This window comes from Ipomoea nil, unplaced genomic scaffold (assembly GCF_001879475.1).
Source record: "Ipomoea nil cultivar Tokyo-kokei standard unplaced genomic scaffold, Asagao_1.1 scaffold2610, whole genome shotgun sequence".
Classification (NCBI taxonomy): Eukaryota; Viridiplantae; Streptophyta; class Magnoliopsida; order Solanales; family Convolvulaceae; genus Ipomoea; species Ipomoea nil.
The window spans coordinates 1,386,865-1,409,086 of record NW_017619038.1 but is presented as its reverse complement, the minus strand read 5'-3'; the positions used below and the strand labels follow the sequence as shown (position 1 = coordinate 1,409,086).

Here is a 22,222-nt window from a genome sequence, read left to right as displayed (position 1 = left end):
TCCCCCTGTCTTTCACACTCCGGTAGAAACGTATCCCGTGATCTAGTGTTTTGATCACAAAGCCCGCACTAATCACGCCCAGTGCCTCCGACACTGCTGCTTCGGATCTCACAGCTCCGTGTGACAATCCAGGATTTCACAGCTCCGTGCTACTTTCCTCCCTTCTCTTGTTTTGCTCCAAAACATGTGTTGTCTTGCTTCCAACTTCTGAGACTCTGTAGAAGATCTTCAATGATGCGCAAGTCTCTTTGATGAAGATGTAACACTCTTTGAAAGATTTCTCTTGAACGCTCTGAGTGTTTTCTCTCTTTGAAAATATCAAGTAAAGCACTTGATTTTTATGCCCTGTTTTGATCTGTTTAAGAACTCTCAGAATATTTCTCTTTGAAGCTCTCTAAGTTCTTTTTCTTTTCTCACTTCTTTGCTTTTTTTTAAGTCTTCATATCTTCATTCTTTTATAGCTGGTAATGAGAATCTGTCCGTTGGAAAGAAACGATCTCATTTTTGAATTCTTGTATCTTTTGTCAGAGATCTTATCTTATCTTCTGGCAAAGTGTCAGAAGAGATAAGCTAGCCGTTGATAGAGCTTCAACTTCATGCAAATGAGTACCCAAACTTCATCTGATATTCCTCTAGTTTTCTCACGCTTCTTGGAAATATCTGTGTCTCAGTTTTGTGTAGAATGGCTTCTCTGATTAGCTCTGAAGTGGTTCTTGGGATTTAAATACTTCAAAAATATTCTTCAATTTAATCCCATACTAGTTAGACTAGTATTTTTCCTTGTGAGAATATTTTCACTGTAAGTTTTTCTTCATCTTCTTCAATCTCACGTGTGGGTGTTCTCAGACTTCAAACTGGCTTTGAACTTCCTCCCAAATTGAATTTCTCCTTTGTAATTGACACCCAATTGCAATTGACTTGTAATTGGCACCCAATTTGAATTTCTCCATTGTAATTGACACCCAATTGACTTTGACTTTCTCCATTGTAATTGGCACCCAATAATTTGAATTTCTCTATTGTAATTGGCACCCAATTGACTTTGACTTTCTCCATTGTAATTGGCACCCAATTGACTTTGACTTTCTCCACTGTAATTGGCACCCAATTGACTTTGACTTGTAATTGGCTCCCAATCTGCTCCTGGTGCTTCAATTTGTAATTGGCACCCAATTGACTTTGACTTGTAATTGGCTCCCAATCTCCTCCTGGTGCTTCAATTTGTAATTGGCACCCAATTGACTTTGACTTGTAATTGGCTCCCAATCTACTCCTAGTGCGGTGCTTCGAAATTGGCTCCCAGACTTCTCCTGGTCTCCTGGTGCTTCGAAATTGGCTCCCAGACTTCTCCTGGTATTGAATTTCATCTTAATTCAATTTGATCTCAATGTCTTCTTTGAATCGGTCCCCAATTTGAAATTGCATCCCATACTACATCTCAATTGGCTCGAAATTGGCTCCCAGACTTCTCCTGGTATTGAATTTCATCTTAATTCAATTTGATCTCAATGTCTTCTTTGAATAGGTCCCCAATTTGAAATTGCATCCCATACTACAATCTCAATTGGCTCGAAATTGGCTCCCAGACTTCTCCTGGTATTGAATTTCATCTTAATTCAATTTGATCTCAATGTCTTCTTTGAATCTGTCTTCTTTGAATCGGTATCCAATTTGAAATTACATCCCATACTACAATCTCAATTGGCTCCCAATTTGAAATTACATCCCATACTACAATCTCAATTGGCTCTAAATTTGAATTCATGCATTGGCTCCCAACTTTGAATTGATTCTTTTGTGAAACTAGCTCCCAATTCCCTTTGAATTGAATTGGCTCCCAAGTGCAATTGCTTCTCAATTGCCACCCAAGTGAAATCGATTGCTTCCTAATTTCCACTTGTAAGAAACTAGCTCCCAATTTCAATTGCCCAATTCCCTTTGAATTGAACTTGCCACCCAAGTGAAATTGAGTGCAATTGCTTCTCAATTGCCACCCAAGTGAAATTGATTGCTTCCTAATTTCCACTTGTAAGAAACTAGCTCCCAATTTCAATTGCCCAATTCCCTTTGAATTGAACTAGCTCCCAATTTCAATTGCCCAATTCCCTTTGAATTGGCTCCCAAGTGCAATTGCTTCTCAATTGCCACCTGGCCACCCAAGTGAAATTGCTTCCTAATTTCCACTTGTAATTGACGCCCAAAGCCAAACTAGCGCCCAACTCCATCAGATTTAATTAATTGATTCCCTTGTGAAACTAGCTCCCAATTCCCTTTGAATTGAATTGGCTCCCAAGTGCAATTGCTTCTCAATTGCCACCCAAGTGAAATTGATTGCTTCCTAATTTCCACTTGTAAGAAACTAGCTCCCAATTTCAATTGCCCAATTGCCTTTGAATTGAACTTGCCACCCAAGTGAAATTGAGTGCAATTGCTTCTCAATTGCCACCCAAGTGAAATTGATTGCTTCCTAATTTCCACTTGTAAGAAACTAGCTCCCAATTTCAATTGCCCAATTCAAATGGAATTGGGCAATTGAAATTGGCCAATTCCATTTGAATTGGCTGATTGCTTCCTAATTTCCACTTGTAAGAAACTAGCTCCCAATTTCAATTGCCAAATTCCCTTTGAATTGAACTAGCTCCCAATTTCAATTGCCCAATTCCCTTTGAATTGGCCGCTCCCAATTTCAATTGCCCAATTCCCTTTGAATTGGCTCCCAAGTGTTGTAATTGACGCCCAAAGCCCCAAGTGCAATTGCTTCTCAATTGCCACCTGGCCACCCAAGTAAAATTGCTTCCTAATTTCCACTTGTAATTGACGCCCAAAGCCAAACTAGCGCCCAATTAATTTTGGCTTCTCAAATTTTACCTTGTAAAATTGTTAATGGTGAGATTCGAACTTGAGCCATTTCACATAATACATCAAGCATCTTCTACTTCATCCATACAGCTTATTAGTTAAATCTCCAATCATCTTTGATGTACTCATTTCTTTCCATAGATGCTTGATCTCCAAGTCAAATTCATGCAATCTTCCAATCTTAATTTTCTTCAACGAAAATTCTCCTGGGATATCTTTTTGAGTAGCATTGACGTGATTTCCATATCATTCATCTTCTTCTTTAATTTGTCATTTTCTCTAGACAAATTCTTGATTTTAGGCTTTATATCTTCTTCTTCTATTTTCATGCATCTTCCTCTGTTTTTCTTTTGTGCAACTTAAATAATTTTCCGATCATGGTCTAAGACTCTACTAGACCTATAAAATAAAATTGGGGGTTCTACAAATACATATTTGGCATATCAAAACCATTACACTTTATTCCTAACAATTTCCCCTCTTTTGATAATGTCAAAACCTATACTCAGTCATTGGCTTTAAGTCTTTGAAAAATAATCATTTTGCTCAATTTTATTTGACAAAGCCAAGATGAGTTTAACAAATGGTTTTCTAGACACAATCAAAAGAAACTTGTGAATTAATTTTTAGACAAGCTCCTAAACGCATCTTGAATTATTTTATTTTTGATCATCATTTTTTTTAATTTTTTATGTGCGTTTTGACATTTCTTGTCTTTTTAATTTACGAAGATCTAATTACATCAGACAAATAAAATACTAAACATAAAATTGACCATGGGAAATTATTATTGATATATTTCAGAACATTTAGAGAAAAAACGCAACAGAGGTTCAAAAATAGCGTAAATATCAGCTTAAAAGATTTTTCAGATTACCTTCTGGGTTTCTTCACTCCCATGTCTTTCTTCAAAATTTCCTTGACATGTTCTCTGAGCTTGAAGAAATCATCTTTGAACTTTGCATTCTGAAATCTCTTTGTAACTTGCCCGGCCATGTAATATCCAAAAGCTTCTTTGATATTGTTACCTTGAAGAACTCCAACTTCCCACCATAAAACACATTCTTCGAAGCTTCTTTCTTCTCCAAGATTCATGCCCATATTTCCAGTGAAATCTCTTAGTTCTACCACATCTCGGTTCTTTTCCTTTTGCCTTCTTCTTCTTTATTCTTGTCCGAGATCCATTGGGCTTGATCGGCTGCAGGCAATTTTTTTATCATTCTTGGTAGATTTTCCTTAGTCCATATTATTGTCTGAGTGGCGGGACCTTTAGAGCATTCAAACCAGCCACGAGTTTCAGCAACTTTCGATGTACTCGTACCAAGACTAGGATTCGCGAACTGAGCAAAACCAATCTGAGATGGTTCGTGTGAGGATTGTCCGCGGCTTCGGCCTCGACCTTGGGTCGATATTACTGGCTGTTGTTGGCTTCCAAGAATAAATTCTTGTTGTTGCAAATCCAAGTGACTGAGAATTTCTTCCCCCCTTTTGGCGTTATCAACCAAAAGTGCAAGGGTCTTACAATCTCGGTCTTGGTTTGCTTTCACAGCTTCAACACTATTGTGTGTTTCAATGGAAACAGCTTGTACATTTTCCAGCTTATTTGTTGCAACTGTGAGTTCAACTTCAAGTTTGTTGATTCGGCTTTCTTGATCTTGTATCGCCTTGACTTGTCGCAAGTGACGTTCGTTGTGAATCTTTTCAGCTGCCTCACGTTCTTTCTTCATGAGTTGAATCACTTCAAGTAAGCCTTTTGTTAATTCTCCTTTCAAGATCCTTTCAGCTTTGTCAATCTGAGTCTTCAAAATATTTTGATACTCCATTAATTCCTTCAGATTAACTCATGTATCCGTGTGTTGTTGATCCATCTTTTGATTTTGTTCAATCAACTTTTCTCCAATGGTTTGACAAACAACATCACCGGATTCGGCAACTTTGGCAAATAAGGATGTAAAAATGTCATCTTCTTGATCACTTGTCTGCACAAATTTTGAGGAGATCCGAATGGACTCCTTCTCGGATCTGTGAGAACGGGTGTATCAACGAGTTGCATCCTTTCTTCTTCTTCAGGTGATTCGACTTCTTGATTGAGATCACCAATTTCTTCTTCCAAAACTTCTGTTCTTGTGTAGTTGTCTGCAAATAAATCTTCATTTTCTAGAACAGGGTCCATGATAGGCATGGTAGACTCGGTATTGTGTACTGGCAATACACGGGATAAATCCTCTGTGATTTGTTGTCTACTCTCAGTAGCAACTTCTACTGCAACTTCAACTGGAATATCTCTTCTTATTTCTTCTGACACTTATCCTCTTAATTCTTCTCGTATTAACACTTCTCCTCTTAATCTTTTCTTCTTTTATCCCTTCTTGTAGCCATAATATATTTTTTTTTAATTTCTTTTTATTCCCCTTTTTTTGTTTTTTTTTATTCATGTATATGTTTTGTGTATCTTTTTGGCTACGAAACTTTTGATCTTTTTATATGCCTTAGGGATTTTTCATTTTCAGGAGAGAGAGATAGAGAGAACTAGAAGCAAAAAAATCCATAATTTTTATTTATCTCCTTCTTAGGGAGAGAGAGAGAGAGAGAGAGAGAGAGATAACATTTTCAGATCAGATCACATAATCAGGCTTCATTGGTAGAGAGACTAGCGCCATGATTAGCCTCAAGATCAGCATGCGGTGGAGACGGAGAGCTTGATTTCGAAGCATAGACTAATCCGGGTTCCATTTGAGGTTGAGCAGATCGCTTAAAGCTGCGGGTTTGAGGTCGAGATGACAGTGGTGACGGCGTTGAGCGTCGTAGCTGCACTGTTGAGACTTTCGGACCTTTTTGAACTTGATCTTTGTCGGTAGTTGTCCTTCCTCTTCTTCAGAGAATAGGATGAGAGGATCGCTAGGTGTATCTCCAACTTCATGTCCTCCATTTGCAGCACGTCGAGCTCTCAGCATCGCTTGTCTTGCTTGCTCGGCCACTCTCCTGGAAGATCTTCTCTTTTCTTGATTCTTTGGAGTCATTGAAGCCTGCAAAAATAGATACAAACAAAAGAAATCTCCACACAGACTTGTTTACTTCAGGTCCAAATATATAGGCCTAGGAAGGTGCTAGAACCGTGTGAGCTAATGATGAAGGGGTTCAAAGGTTTTCTATAGATATAGCCGACGTTTGGTTTCAAAAGGTGTGATGAATGCTTTCGTGACTCTTCATTGGTCGAAAAAGCGGTGGATGTGATGGGTAGCAGTCTATCGTTTGAACACTCAGAAAAAAAACCTAGAAAAGAGGAAGAGTCACTAAGACTGGAGCATTTTTTCTCTCTCATAAGTAGAAAAAGTATGAAGAATCGCGGTTCCACACGAGCTCCCGTTCTGCGGCGATGCTCAGCTCCGCACAACATAGGGATTAGCACACTTTCGGGAAGAACATAGAATAGTAGAAGATCCACCAGCTATCGTCTTTTCCTTTAGCAGCCTTTCGAACCGTCTTGCCCGCCCTCCTATGAGGAAAAAAAGGAGGAAATATGAATTTGGGTTTCTAGGAGAGTTAATGAGGGATTAGGGTGACGATTTGAGAGAGAATGAATCGGTTGGGGAAGGGTGTTGATTTAGGAGAGGATTATGGGGGGAGGTTTAAGATGGGTGGAGGTTTAGAAAGGGTAGGAGTTTATGGGTGGAGGTTTGATACCCAATTAAACTCTGATTTTCCTCCTTTATCTCATGATTTCCTTCTAAAAAACGTGTACCACAAAAATTAATCACACTCAAACATCTCGTTAATAGCAAAAATCAACCATAAATAATCAATCACACATACCAATTAATTTAAACATACACGGCAATTTCCAATCAAATAAACACATTTTGAAAATTAGCAAAATTATCACACATATTCCAAATTAATATTTAGAAACATCTTCACATAACTTTTACACACATCATATTCTAAAACTTTTTAGAAACTAATCAAATATAACTTGCAGCTCAGATTTCTAAAACATTTTATATCAAGTTATAACACATAAACCACATATGCACGAAACACATATATAATGCAATAAACATATTAAATTAAATTTTTAAAACAAATTGTTCATGCAAACAAATTAATCAAATTATACAAACATGAACAAATATTCGTAGACTAATTAACACATTGAAACATGTAATTTTAAACAAATAATCAAATAAATCATGAATTGCACATTTCATCAAATTAATTTGCATGGCATATGATTTCACGTTAAATAACACATGCAAATACACAAATAAATTCCTAACACATATTGCAATTTTATTACACAAAATTTCGAATAAACATATGCATATAATCACATAAAACAATTTATTCACGTAAAATAATTTATTTTGAGCACAAGTATCAATTTAAATTGAGAGATTAAGTCCAGTGATACTTAGCTCATTTCGATCATTCCCAACCCGTGCCTTAAGGTAGAAAATCTCGTTTTGCATAAAGGCTTCGTGAAAATATCAGCAACTTGGTTTTCCATAGGGATATATTCGATCTTTAGATTTTTCTTTTCAACATGATCCCTTATGAAGTGATGTCGAATGTCGATATGTTTGGTTCTTGAGTGAAGCACCGGATTGTGGGTGATAGCGATTGCACTAGTATTATCACAATAAATAATAACGTCATCACAATTAACTCCGTAATCCTTCAATTGTTGCTTCATCCACAAAATTTGCGCACAACAACTTCTTGCAGCAATGTATTCGGCCTCGGCGTTACTAGTTGCGATGGAATTTTGCTTTTTGCTGAACCAAAAACAAGCCTTCCCCCCAAGAACTGGCATGTCCAGGAAGTGCCTTTTCTGTCTATTTTGCAACCTGCAAAATCCGCATCTGAAAAACCCGTTAGAGTAAAATCTGTACCTTTTGGATATCACAATCCAACATTGATTGTGCCTTTCAGATATCGTATGATCTTCTTTGTTGCGGTGAGGTGGCTTTCTTTAGGATTTGCTTGGAATCTTGCACACACTACCACAGCATAAGAAATGTCCGGCCTGCTTGCAGTAAGATATAGAAGAGAACCAATCATTCCTCTATATTTTGTTTGATCGACATCCTTTCCATCTTCATCTTTGTCTAGCCTCAATGATGTACTCATTGAAATTTTGATCGATGATTTTCCATCAAGGCCAAACTTCTTTATCAAGTCGCGGGTGTACTTTGCTTGATTGATGAATATTCCTTCTTTCAGTTGTTTGACTTGTAAGCCCAAGAAGTAATTCAATTCACCCATCATGCTCATTTCACAAGGCCTTTGGTGAATCCACAGCTTATCAAGAACATTGACAAAGTATCATACCAAGCTCTAGGTGCTTGTTTCAACCCATACAATGCATTTTTAAGTTTGTAGACTTTATCACCTTCGCCTTTTACCTCAAGACCTAGGGGTTATTCGACATAAACTTCTTCTTCGAGTAGACCATTCAAGAATGCGCTTTTCACGTCCATTTGATAAACAGTGAAATCTTTGTGTGCGGCGTAGGCTAGGAAAATTCTAATTGCTTCAAGTCGGGCTACCGGTGCAAAAGTTTCATCAAAATCTATTCCTTCTTCTTGAGAGTATCCTTTTGCAACGAGCCTTGCTTTATTCTTAACAATCACGCCTTCTTCGTTTGCTTTGTTCCGAAAGACCCATTTGGTTCCTACAACATTGTGGTTCGCCGATCTTGGAACAAGTTCCCAAACATCATTTCTTTTGAATTGATCGAGCTCTTCTTGCATAGCATCTATCCAATTCGGATCATTAAGAGCTTCGTCCACTTCTTTTGGTTCAATTTGAGAAAGATAACACGTGAACAATGCTTCCATGGTAGATGATCTTGTTTTCACGCCTTCATGAATATTCCCAATAATTAATTCTGGAGGGTGATTTTTAAGCCATCTTAAATCTGGTTCAAATGGGTGCATGGTACTGGGTGGACCCATTTGTTGTGTACTAGCAGTGTTGGTTCAAATTTCATCATTTAATTCTTCTTGAAATTGATCACCAACTTCACCAGCAACTTGATCACTAACTGGATCACCAACCTCAACCCGTACTGCATCTCCATTCTCACGTGTGGCTTCACCTCCAAAATTATTATTAAAAGAATTTCCAACTTCTTCTGGATGAGGGATGAGATTTTCTAGAGAATTAATTTCCAACTCATCCATTCCCTGCAAAACATCATCTATACACGTATCATTAGTATCACAAAAATCAATATGACACTTGTTACCATTTTGTTCGAATTCTTCGCCCAGAGCATCATTTTTGATCTGTGATTTTTCATCAAATACCACGTGTATGGATTCTTCAACCACCATTGTTCTTTTATTCAAAACTCTGAACGCCTTGCTGGTAGCTGAATATCCTAGAAAAATTCCTTCATCTGCACGCTCATCAAAAGCTTTTAGATGCAATTTATCATTAATATGAATAAAACATTTGCATCCAAAAATATGAAAATAACCAATATTTGGTTTTCTCCCTTTATATAGCTCCATATGGCGTCTTCTTGTACTGCTTATGGATCATGCTTCGATTTTGCGTGTAGCAAGCAGTGTTGATAGCTTCCGCCCAATATCGTTTCGGGAGACCAGCTATACTAATCATCACTCGTGCGGCTTCTTTGAGCGTCCGATTTCTTCTTTCGGCAACACTGTTTTGTTGCTGTGTTCTTACGGCAGATAATTGATGAGAAATTCCATGTGAATTGCAAAAAGCTTGTATAACTCCATTCACGAACTCGGTTCCACGATCCGTTCGTATTTTTTATATTTGCAATTCTTTCTCATTTTGGAGTTGCTTCAACAGCTTCGGTAGAACTTGCTCAACTTCATTTTTCTTCTTGAGAAACATTGTCCAAGTGTACCTAGAAAAATCATCAACAACAACGAGAGTATATTTCTTACCACTTACACTTATTGGATCAACGGGTCCAAATAAGTCCATATGTAGTAAGCTTAGCGGTCTTTACGTTGACTCGTGTGCCTTTGATTTGAATGATGATTTGATTTGCTTTCCGCATTGGCATGCATCACACACTTGGTCCTTCTTGAAGATAATATCTGGCAAGCCTTCTACTAGATTCTTCTTTGCAAGTTGATTGATAGTCTTGAATTTTAAGTGGTTGAGCTTTCTGTGTCATTCCCAATTTGCTTCATTCAAATTTCTAGCCATTAAGCACACTATATCTTTGCTTGTACTCCAATCAACAACATACATGTTCTTTCGCCTTTTTCCAGAGAGTACAACTTCATTTGTGAGCTCATTTTTGATTAGGCAATTATCTTTAGAGAATTCTACAAGATAGCCTTTATCACAAAATTGACTAGTGCTCAACAAATTGAATTTTAAGCCTTCCACGAAAGAAACATCTTCAATCTTTAATCCATTTTTCTTGATCGTGCCAACTCCTTTTGTAATTCCATAATTTTGATTTCCTCCGAATATAACTTTTGGTCCATCGATTTCTTTGAAATTCACTAGATATGATTTATTTCTAGTCATGTGGCGTGAGCAACCACTATCGATGTACCAAACATCCTGCAAAAAAGATTAATTAACTTTAGGTACCCATACTTGCTTGGGTCCTTTACTGTTAGTGATTTTTGGTAACTAAACCCACCTAGATCTTATTGAATTAAGATGAGGCGATTTGTAACCATTTGAGACACGATAATCATAACTCACATTAGAAAACATTTTTGGCGCCGGGTTTTGGAAATCATTTTTATATTTTGGCACTTGGGAAGAGGATTGTTGCTTTGGTCTATAAAAAGCATTACATCTATTACACAACCAATCCTTTTGAGTGGGATAAGATCTCCCAACTCTATTTCTAGAAAAGCTTCCCTCTTTTCTATGAAATCTTTTTGCACTTGACTCTTTGGCATATCTTTGCTTGAAGAATTTTTGTTGCTTTGCCATGTAATTGAATTGTTTCGGCCTTTCAACATTCAATTTTGCTTTTGTTTGATAGCGGAGTCCTTGTCTCATCGTGCTATTCTGACTTTTAACAAATTTTACCACTTAAACTTTATTATTTAAAGTAGTAGTAGAATTAGTCAGATTTTGAGGGGTTTGAGAACATGTGGAGTCATAACCGATTCCGGTTCTATCTCCTGATGGCTTTTGCATGCTCACCATTTTATCTATAATTTTAGACGAATTAGTGAACGTAGCAATAGTTGCCCGAAGGTTATGTTCTCTAACCTCTCTTGCTTTACACTCTTCTTGAAGATGAATATTTTCATTCTTCAATTTACTCACTTCAAGTAAAGTCTTCTTTTTCAAGAATTAGAATATTATTGCGCTCCTCCTTGAGTTGAGGATGAGTGAGCATAATCTCTTGACATTCTCGCATTAGACTGTCAATAGATTCACGAGAAAAAGAAGAATTAACAGAATTGAAAGAATTAGATGTTACCTCTTCTTCCTCTGCTTCAAGAGCCATAAGACAATCTTCACTTGTACTCAACTCAATTGACTTGCATACTAGCGCCGTATCATCATCCGAACATGAACTTTCATTGCTTGATGATGAATCCACCGAATCATCATTTTCGTTTGGTTCGTTGCTAACGAGAGCTTTTCTTTGTCGCGCTTGAACCTTTTGCTTTCGGATTTGTTCGGCGTAGATTCAATGTTTTTGCCTTGATACTTGCTAACGATCGGATATGGACAATTTATTTTAAAATGTCCGGGTTTGCGGCAATTGTAGCATAAATCCTTGTTTTCTTCGACTTTTTCTTCTTGTGTCATGCGAGAGACGAATTTTCCATGAGCAGAATTTTTGTTGTCTCCTTTTCGCATAAACCTTCTAAATTTTTTAACAAAAAGAGCAAATTGTTCGTTAGTCATAAAATCAACATTATTTTCTACTGACCTGGAGGTTGACGGTTGTTCGGCCATTAGAGCAGAATTTCGAGCTTCATGAACATCATCATCTTTGGCCTTCATTTCGAACTCATATGCTTTCAGATCACTAAATAATTTGTCTGTTGACAACATTCTCAGATCTCGGTAGTCGCGCATAGCCGTAACCTTCATATCCCATGAAGATGGTAAGCCTCATAGGATTTTGAGATTAATTTCTTTTTGTCTAATATTTTTGCCAAGATCAATAATCTCTCCAAGAACTTTGATCATTCGAGCTTCCATGTCTGCAACACTTTCATTTGAGAGCATTTTGAAATCTTCGAACTTCTTCATGGCGATTGTGAGCTTATTGTCTTTTTCTTGTTCATCTCCTTCGCCAATCTTAATGAGAGTTTCCCATATTTCTTTGGCAGTAGCACACTTTCGGATCTTCGGAAATATTGTATCATCAACGGCATTGAATAGAATATCCTTGGCAATATTGTCAAGATTATTCCGCGTTCTATCATCCGATGTCCATTCCGGTTTAGGCTTTTGTACGTACTGTGGAGCATCCGGGGATATAACAAACGCCGTATTGACTTTTAATATTTCTATAAGGCCAGTGGAAATAACTTCCCACATTTCATCGTGTAGTGCCGATAAATGTACCTGCATACGAACTTTCCAATCATCAAATTTATCAAGTGAGAATAATAGATTTTGAGCTAAATCTTTCTTCATCATCATCACGAGAGATATGAAAGATTAATCCAATCACACACTTTGTAGAATGGATCTGTCTAGCAGTAAGAAACGGTTGACCCAATTAGGCAACGTGCTTAGATAGCAAATTGGCTTAAATAGACAGCCTGCTCTGATACCAATTGTTGGTCCCAAAAGAGGTAAGGTGAATGTCTAGAGGGGGGGGGGGGGGGTGAATAGACTTTCAAACTTTTTCGCACAGCACAACAATTGCTAAGCCAGAGATAAACCAAAACTCTTAACTAGATTGTTAGAGTATGGTGCACAGTGAAATTAAATAAAGATAAAGTGTGTGTGAGATTGTGTGAGTATATATCTCGTGTAGAGCAAGTAAAGAGCAGTAAGTAAAGAAAGCAGTAAAGAACACAAGACAATTATAGTGGTTCGCGAGATGGTGTAATCCTCCTACTCCACTTACTCTTATCTCCAAGAGCAATTCACTATATCCACCACTTCTTGGTTCCAAGATACAATGAATTTCCGTGATCTAGTGCTTTGATCACCAAGCCCGCACTAATCACGCCCAGTGACACCACACTGCTGCTTCGGGTTTCACGTCGCCGCGCTACTATCCTAGGATTTCACGACTCCGCGTTACTTTCCCCCCGTCTTCCACACTCCGGTAGAAACATATCCCGTGATCTAGTGCTTTGATCACAAAGCCCGCACTAATCACGCCCAGTGCCTCCGACACTGCTGCTTCGGATCTCACAGCTCCGTGTGACAATCCAGGATTTCACAGCTCCGTGCTACTTTCCTCCCCTCTCTTGTTTTGCTCCAAAACAAGTGTTGTCTTGCTTCCAACTTCTGAGACTTTGTAGAAGATCTTCAATGATGCGCATGTCTCTTTGATGAAGATGTAACACTCTTTGAAAGATTTCTCTTGAACGCTCTGAGTGTTTTCTCTCTTTGAAATATCAAGTAAAGCACTTGATTTTTATGCTCTGTTTTGCTCTGTTTAAGTACTCTCAGAATATTTCTCTTTGAAGCTCTCTGAGTTCTTTTTCTTTTCTCACTTCTCACTTGAAGACTTCTTTTGGTATGCTCTGTACCAAATGAGATTTTTGCTCTTGCTCTTTTCTTTGTGAGTTCGTGTACTCTGCTCTATCTGAGTTCGTGTTCTCTGCTTTTTTTTTTAAGTCTTCATATCTTCATTCTTTTATAGCTGGTAATGAGAATCTGTCCGTTGGAAAGAAACGATCTCATTTTTGAATTCTTGTATCTTTTGTCAGAGATCTTATCTTATCTTCTGGCAAAGTGTCAGAAGAGATAAGCTAGCCGTTGATAGAGCTTCAACTTCATGCAAATGAGTACCCAAACTTCATCTGATATTCCTCTGGTTTTCTCACGCTTCTTGGAAATATCTGTGTCTCAGTTTTGTGTAGAATGGCTTCTCTGATCAGCTCTGAAGTGGTTCTTGGGATTTAAATACTTCAAAAATATTCTTCAATTTAATCCCATACTAGTTAGACTAGTATTTTTCCTTGTGAGAATATTTTCACTGTAAGTTTTTCTTCATCTTCTTCATTCTCACGTCTGGGTGTTCTCAGACTTCAAATTGGCTTTGAACTTCCTCCCAATTTGAATTTCTCCTTTGTAATTGACACCCAATTGCAATTGACTTGTAATTGGCACCCAATTTGAATTTCTCCATTGTAATTGGCACCCAATTGACTTTGACTTGTAATTGGCTCCCAATCTACTCTTGGTGCTTCAATTGCTTCCCAATTTGAATTATTTGACTTTGACTTCGAAATTGGCTCCCAGACTTCTCATGGTATTGAATTTCATCAATTTAAAATTGCATCCCATACTACAATCTCAATTGGCTCCCAATTTGAATTAACTAGCTCCCAATTTTACTTGCTCTGAAATCGGCTCCCAATTCCCTTTGAATTGGCTCCCAAGTGCAATTACTTCTCAATTGCCACCCAAGTGAAATTACTTCCCAATTTTCACTTTGACGCCCAAAGCCATTTGAATTAACTAGCTCCCAACCCAAGTGAAATTGCTTCCCAATTTCCACTTTGACGCCCAAAGCCATTTGAATTAACTAGCTCCCAATTTCAATTGCTCTGGAACCGGCTCCCAATTCCCTTTGTATTGGCTCCCATGTGCAATTGCTTCTCAATTGCCACCGAAGTGACAAGTGGAAATTGGGGATTTAATTAATTTTGGCTTCTCAAATTTTACCTTGTAAAATTATTGATGGTGAGATTTGAACTTAAACCATTTCACATAATACACCAGACATCTTCCAATTTTTCCGTACAGCTTATTAGTTAAATCTCCAATCATCATTGATATACTCCTTTCTTTCCATAGATGCTTGATCTCCAAGTCAAATTCATGCAATCTTCCAATCTTAATTTTCTTCAACGAAAATTCTCCTGGGATATCTTTTTTGAGTAGCATTGACGTGATTTTCATATCATTCATCTTCTTCTTTAATTTGTCATTTTCACCAGACAAATTCTTGATTTTAGGCTTTATATCTTCTTCTTCTATTTTCATGCATCTTCCTCTGTTTTTCTCTTTTGCAACTTAAATAATTTCCCGATCATGGTCTAAGACTCTACTAGACCTATAAAATAAAATTGGGGGTTCTACAAATACATATTTGGCATATCAAAACCATTACACTTTATTCCTAACATTATTGACGGAGGCATCACCCTGCTGTAGCGTCTGAAGTTGCCCGAGAAGGTTCAACGAGCGAGACCGAGACGAAGAGGCAAGTGTGGAGGTAACGGCAGTCCACACTGCACTGCTGGTGTGATGCCCTATAGCCAAGGACATAACTTCATCAGATAAAGAGGACATGAGCATGGAGTGAAGCGCATGATCCTGACGAACCCACAGATGATGGGCGGGATTCGGCAGGGACGACGTCCCCTCTGCGTCGTACGAGATCGTGCATGGTTGGCGGGCATGGATTTGATCCGTCGATGAAGCCCATTAGGTCATATCCGTTGAGAAAATGAACAACTCGAGCCCTCCAAAATAAGAAGTTCTGATGAGTCAATTTGACGCTGATGAAGTGATGAGCGGTGGAGAGGGTGGTTACGGTTGAAACCACCGATGAGGAGGGAGCATCAGAAACGGTCCGTTTAGAGGAATTGACAAATCCGTCGACCATTGGATAGAAACTCTAGCTACCTGATACCAGATGAGAACTGTAATGAATTATATTAACAGTAATTGATTACAAGAGTACAGATCCTATGTATATATACAAGAGGAGACATAGGGAGACTGGGATTGTGAATCATAGATGGACTCAGATACATAGAGTCCTAATATGGACCAACTCATCCTAAACTGAACAAACTAAAGAATTTGAGGAAAAAAAAAAACAAAACAAAACAAAACAAAAAACAAACAAACAAAAACTTAACTTTTAAAACAATTGAGCTATAGGCGATGCCATACATATATTTTTATAATTTTGTGCTACCCACCCGAACTGAATTTTAATAGGGTCAGCTTGGTCCAGTTCAAATAGTAAATGGGGTAGGCGACTAGGCGGCGAACTGGCAAATTGTGGTCCACACAATGTTACGTGGACCATAATAAAAAGTACATTTTTAATGTACTAAACGTACATTATTTTTGTACTGTATGTATATTATACAATATAATGCACACTTAGTACAAAAATAATGTACACTTCCTAAATACAATGTACATTATTTTTGTACTGAATGTATATTATTTTACAGTATACAAAATACGGTCCATACAACTTGTGTGGACCATGGTCCACACAATAATGATTGCAGCGAACTAGGCCGCTCATTTGACACTAATAAGAGAGATGAAAAGAAAGAAACTTAACGTGAGGGGAGATAAAAAAATAAATGTCTTTTAAGTAAAAATATTAGAAGACATTTTTTGTCAAAATAGATATATATATATATATATATATATATATATATATATATATATATATATTTTGTTACCAAATGATTGAATATTTTTTTATTGACTAAATTTTTCATAAATAAAACAATAGCTTCTAAAAATCATTTTTTCAATTTTTCAAACAAATCATTCATTTAATTTGTATTCACCTAGGCCAATAGCAATGTTAGTATCTGATTCCACTGGTTTAACATCTCTTTGAACCCCATTAGTATTGCCACTACCCAAATCCGTTGTTCATCCTAAATTTACTTTTTTTTTCTAAACACTCTCAACGATGTTTGGTTCATGGAATGTTAAATAAATATTAAAAATAAGTTTAAGTAGAATTACATAGATTTTTTTTCTCTTTCATTATTGCTCTAAGTGATGATGTGTAAGTTTCAATTCTTATATGATATTGTACCAATTGTGACTAAATAACTTTTAAATCAACTACTAATTCACCCGCGCGATGCACGGAAAAAAATTATGTTATTATAAATATAAATAAAAAAATAGAAAAACTAAAATATTTTAAATTATTTAATATAATAATATTTTTGAGCTTCCATTGGTCAAGTATTTATTATTTTTATAGAATACAAAATTACAATTAAAATTAAAATTATAATTTTGTATGGTTAATATAATCTCTAATTATGTGCATATTCAAATAAACTTATAGAGATAATTTACATAATTACATTGATTTATTCTTAATTGTATTTCATCTATATTATAATTTTCACAATACAAATAATAACTAAGATAATTACATTTGGAAAGCAAATTTCAAATTTTGTATGTGTAAATTTAAACTCTAATTGAACACATTTTTTATATGATTATATAATATATAGCTATTTTATTTTTCAAAAGTATATATTTTTTATATGATTATATATATATATATATATATATATATATATATATATATATATATATATATATATATATATATATATATATCACTACAAGAATTAAGACATTTAGTGACAATTTTTTTGTGACACTTTGTAATTTAGTCACAAATAATACTCTTTTTGTGACTAAAAAATGTTCAACACTATTGCTTATGATAATTGTGACAACTATTTTTTTGGTCACAGATAGTATGGTAATTGTGACAAGTAAGTATTTGTTACAAATAAGTTGTCACTATTATTAGAATGATAGTGTCGTAACCTAAGTTGTCACTATTTTTTGTCAATAAATGTATATGTCTTTTGGCGGCAATATAATTATAGTGGGAACAGAAGTAATTGTGACAAAATATAGTGTGATACACAAATTTTGGTACTTTTTGTGACAAATTGTTGTTGGTCACTCTGTTTTATATATTTGTGACAACTCTTTTTGTCAATAAAAATACACTTAGAAATGAGATACGATTGTGAGAAAAAAAAAATTATTGTCACTCATATTGTCATTTTTTTTATGAAATTGTTACAAATATTTAATTTGTGACACTCTATTATTTCCTAAACAAAAATTACTAAATTGTAACAATAATTATGTTGAATTCAAATTTTGTCACTAATGTTATGATAATTGTGATAAGTAATTATTTGTTACAATGATTTTGTCACTATAATTAAATAGAAGAATATTGTGTGAAGTTATGTTGTAGTCAATGTTTGCCACTAAAATTGCATTCAAGTTGGTGCCAAAGTAATTTGTTGTGAACTAAATATTAAATATTATGGTCAATTAAAATGCAACTAGTTAGTGATTCTTAAAATAAATGTAATTGTGAAAATTAAATACATTTTGTAATCGCTCATTTTTTTTTACTTTTTTTTTTTGTGACATATAAGTTCATTATCATTTACAGAAGCTATCTAACAAATAATTTCGCAAGTTAAACTGTTCCAATTCATTTTATTACAAATGTTAAAAAGCTCATACTTATGACTAATTAGCTTTAAGAAGGATATGACAACAGACAACCAAAGAACTCCAATGTTAAGCGTGCTTGACTTACAAGATGGGTGACCTACTGGGAAGTAAGCATAGTGCAACGCTAAAATATATCAATTGGTATTAGAGTTGAGGTCACAGGGGGTTGGGCGTAGGTCGAGCCATGTCTAGTCCCGGGGCAGGGTGGGGGTCCATCGGGTTGACCCCGAGTTCAGCCTATTAATTGGTTACTACCTTTTAGGTCACTAATAACAATAAAATAATTAATTGCAACGATTTTAGTTGTCACTAGAACAATATTTTGTAATAACATATTTGGTCACAAATTATACATTTATTGTGACAACTATCGTTATCACTCAAATACTACTTGTAGTGAAAGTAAATATTGTCACAAAGTAGTGAGTAATTGTGACAACTTTTCAAAAGTCGTCACTACTACAATAGTGACGGAGGATATAGTGACGAAAAGTGACGACTTCAAAAAATGGTCACTAATTTCAATAGTGACCAAAATTGATAGTTTCAGTGACAACTTCTATTGTCACTAAATGTGAAATTTCTTGTAGTGTATATATATAGCTATTTTATTTTTTAAATGTTGTGTTTTTTTTTTTTATATAATAAAGGATGTTGTGGCATTAATTGTAACATTAATTATTTCTCAAACCATATAGTTTTATTATATAAAGGATAAAGGATGACTACTAATTCATGACACAACTTTTTGAAATTTATAGTAAAATGGAAGTTTATTTTATTTTTTTTTTTGAGATAGTAAAATGGAAGGTTTAAAACTCAGCTCATTTTGATTAGTTGATAGTAATGTTCAAATATCACTTTCATATTGATAGTTTCAGTGACAACTTCTATTGTCACTAAATGTGAAATTTCTTGTAGTGTATATATATAGCTATTTTATTTTTTAAATGTTGTGTTTTTTTTTTTTATATAATAAAGGATGTTGTGGCATTAATTGTAACATTAATTATTTCTCAAACCATATAGTTTTATTATATAAAGGATAAAGGATGACTACTAATTCATGACACAACTTTTTGAAATTTATAGTAAAATGGAAGTTTATTTTATTTTTTTTTTTGAGATAGTAAAATGGAAGGTTTAAAACTCAGCTCATTTTGATTAGTTGATAGTAATGTTCAAATATCACTTTCATATTGGATACAGTTTTTAAAACTTTTTTATTGATTAATTGTAAAATTTATGTGTCATTTTCTTATTGGGAATGAAAATTGATATTAATATTAATTCAAACATTAAAAAGTGGTTAGGAACTATTTTATTAATTACTAGTAAAAAATAATATTTTATATTTTTCCAATATCAATTTAAAGGTTGTTCTATATTCTTTATTGGGATAAAGTATAAATAAGCCACTGAACTATTTGGAAAACAACAATTAAGCTATCGAACTCAAATAATCCCCAAATAAGCCACAGAACCCGGTAAAAAAGAGCAAATAAGCCATTGAACTCAGAAAAAAAGAGCAATTAACATTTTTAACAGGTTACCTCTAGATTTTTGTTAACTGGATTGCCAAATGTTTATTTTATTTGCGTTTCTTTTATTACAATCCACCTACATAGTAATATATTTTAAAGTAATTACAATTAAATTAATTTTGCCTTGTCGAGATTTGATTTATTTATTTATTTATTATTATTTGTCACTGGATCTTCTGTTTAAAAAATAATAATATAAATAAATAAATTAGATCTAGGAAAGATAAAACTATTTTGATTACAATTATTTTAAAATATATTACTATGTAGGTGGATTATAATAAAAAACGTAAATAAAATAAACATTTGGCAATCCAGTCAGCAAAAATTTGGAATTAACCTGTTAAAAATGTCAATTGCTCTTTTTTTCCAAGTTCAATGGCTTATTTGGGGGTTATTTGAGTTCAGTGGCTTAATTGCTGTTTCCCAAATAGTTCAGTGGCTTATTTGTACTTTATCTCTTCTTTATTTACTCCATCACTGTACATAATTATAGGTGTGTTATATTTATTTATAGAAAATTTTTATAAGTTTTCATTTTAGTTTGGGAAGAGTTTATATTTTAGGTTTTTTTTAAAGGAAAAATTATTTCAGCGAAAGAGGTGTGTTATATTTATTTAGAGATAATAAATTTTTATAATTTAGGTAGAGTTTATATTTGAGGTTTTTTAGGATAAGTTATAATCAAATGACCACAGTGGGAGTCAAACCCAAGACCTTCAGATCCAAAATTAGATGCGCTAATCCACCACGCTATGCAGTCATATGTTTAAAATTTTATAAATATGAATTTCATTAGTTGCTTACGCGGCGCAGTGATAACACTTGACACCTTACACTTTTTTATGAATACTACATTTTATTAGTTGCATTACTACGTTATTCTATTCCACCATGGATAATATTTTGTTCCCTAAACCAACAAATCAGTACTAAACAATTTTTTTGAGTGAATTCCATTTTTGGTCCTATTGTTATAGGGGCGTTTCCAATTTTAGTCCAACTTAATTTTTTTGTCACTTTATAATCACTATTATTGAATGTGTACCACTTTTAGTCCCATCGTTAGTATTTCCATCAAGAGGCTGTGTAATCTAGAGGTATTCTGACCTTTCTTCTCATCCAAGAGTATGTTTGACTAAAGAAATGCGAACATTAAACCTAAAACCTAAGAAACCTCGCCGGCCCATGTTGGAACGAACGAAACGATGCAGCTTTGGCTTCTCATTCTCGTTGTTCGAAGAGCCATCTTCGAATATCGGAGGAGGAGGACGAAGCGCCTGGATTAAAAGAGAAGAGAAAAACATAAAAAGACCAAAATACCCTTTGATTATACGGCCTCTTGACGGAAATATTAACGGTGGACTAAAAGTAGAACACATTCAATAACAGTGGTTGTACAACCGGTAAAAAAAATTAAAGTGGACTGAAATTGGAAATGCCCCTATAATAATAGGACCAAAAATGGAATTCACTCAAATTTTTTTTTTAAATAGTACTAAACAATTTGGGATTCTACCAAATAAGAACATTAACAATATGTGACGAGACATTAAACTGATAAAAATTATGTTAGGGTGTGTTTGGTTCATGCGTTTACACACTAGGAATGATAATCAAATCATAGTTAGTGTTCGGTTGACAACTTTTTAAACCACAATTATGAGATTTGATTACCCCTTCAATTGAAAATCCGTATTATTATATCTTATTTGTAATCGATTTTTTAAGTTTGGAATAGTGTTTTTAGATTTTTGTTTTGATTTTTTGTTTGTTCATATTGGTGCTCTGGATGTCATTATAATATGATCAATTGTCTTGATTTTTTATTTTTGTATTTTTAGAATATTTATTCCCATTATAGGGTCATAAATAATAACAAAACATCAATATTGGTAATCATTCTAATTCTACCTTACTACCAACAAAATAGTTTCACCAAAACCTATTACCATTATCAAATATTTGATTCTCTTAATTTTCAATTTCGATTCCTATATGTGAACCAAACACACCCTAATTTGAGAAATACTCCTAATGTTTTAATCTACAATATTTTAGTTAATAAGATTTTAAAGTATTTTATTTTAAAGGAAAAAAAAAAAGAATTACATTGTCTCCTACCAAAAATGAAAATGTAGAGTATTTAGATATATCAAATTGTGGAAAAAAAAAAAAAAAAAAAAAAAAAAAAAAAAAAAAAAGAAGAGTAGTTTCTTTCAATAAAAAATTAATATTTTGTTGTTAGGTTCCCTTATCTTTAGTTAGTCTACAATATGCATATTTTGTTGTATCCTCATAGATTTGTAACAAAAATCCAATTATCATATTTCTTACCATTAATTATCTTGTGTCACAACCATTTAAATTAAAAA

At 34.6% G+C, this 22,222-nt stretch overlaps 1 long non-coding RNA gene across 1 annotated transcript; it reads left to right on the top strand.

The window, feature by feature from the left end:
• Positions 1-790: 790 nt before the first annotated feature.
• LOC109154195 lies at positions 791-21,504 on the top strand. Its single transcript, XR_002049666.1, has 4 exons — positions 791-803; positions 6,185-6,192; positions 11,937-11,939; positions 21,424-21,504. It is a non-coding gene; the product is annotated as an uncharacterized LOC109154195 (long non-coding RNA).
• Positions 21,505-22,222: the final 718 nt, after the last annotated feature.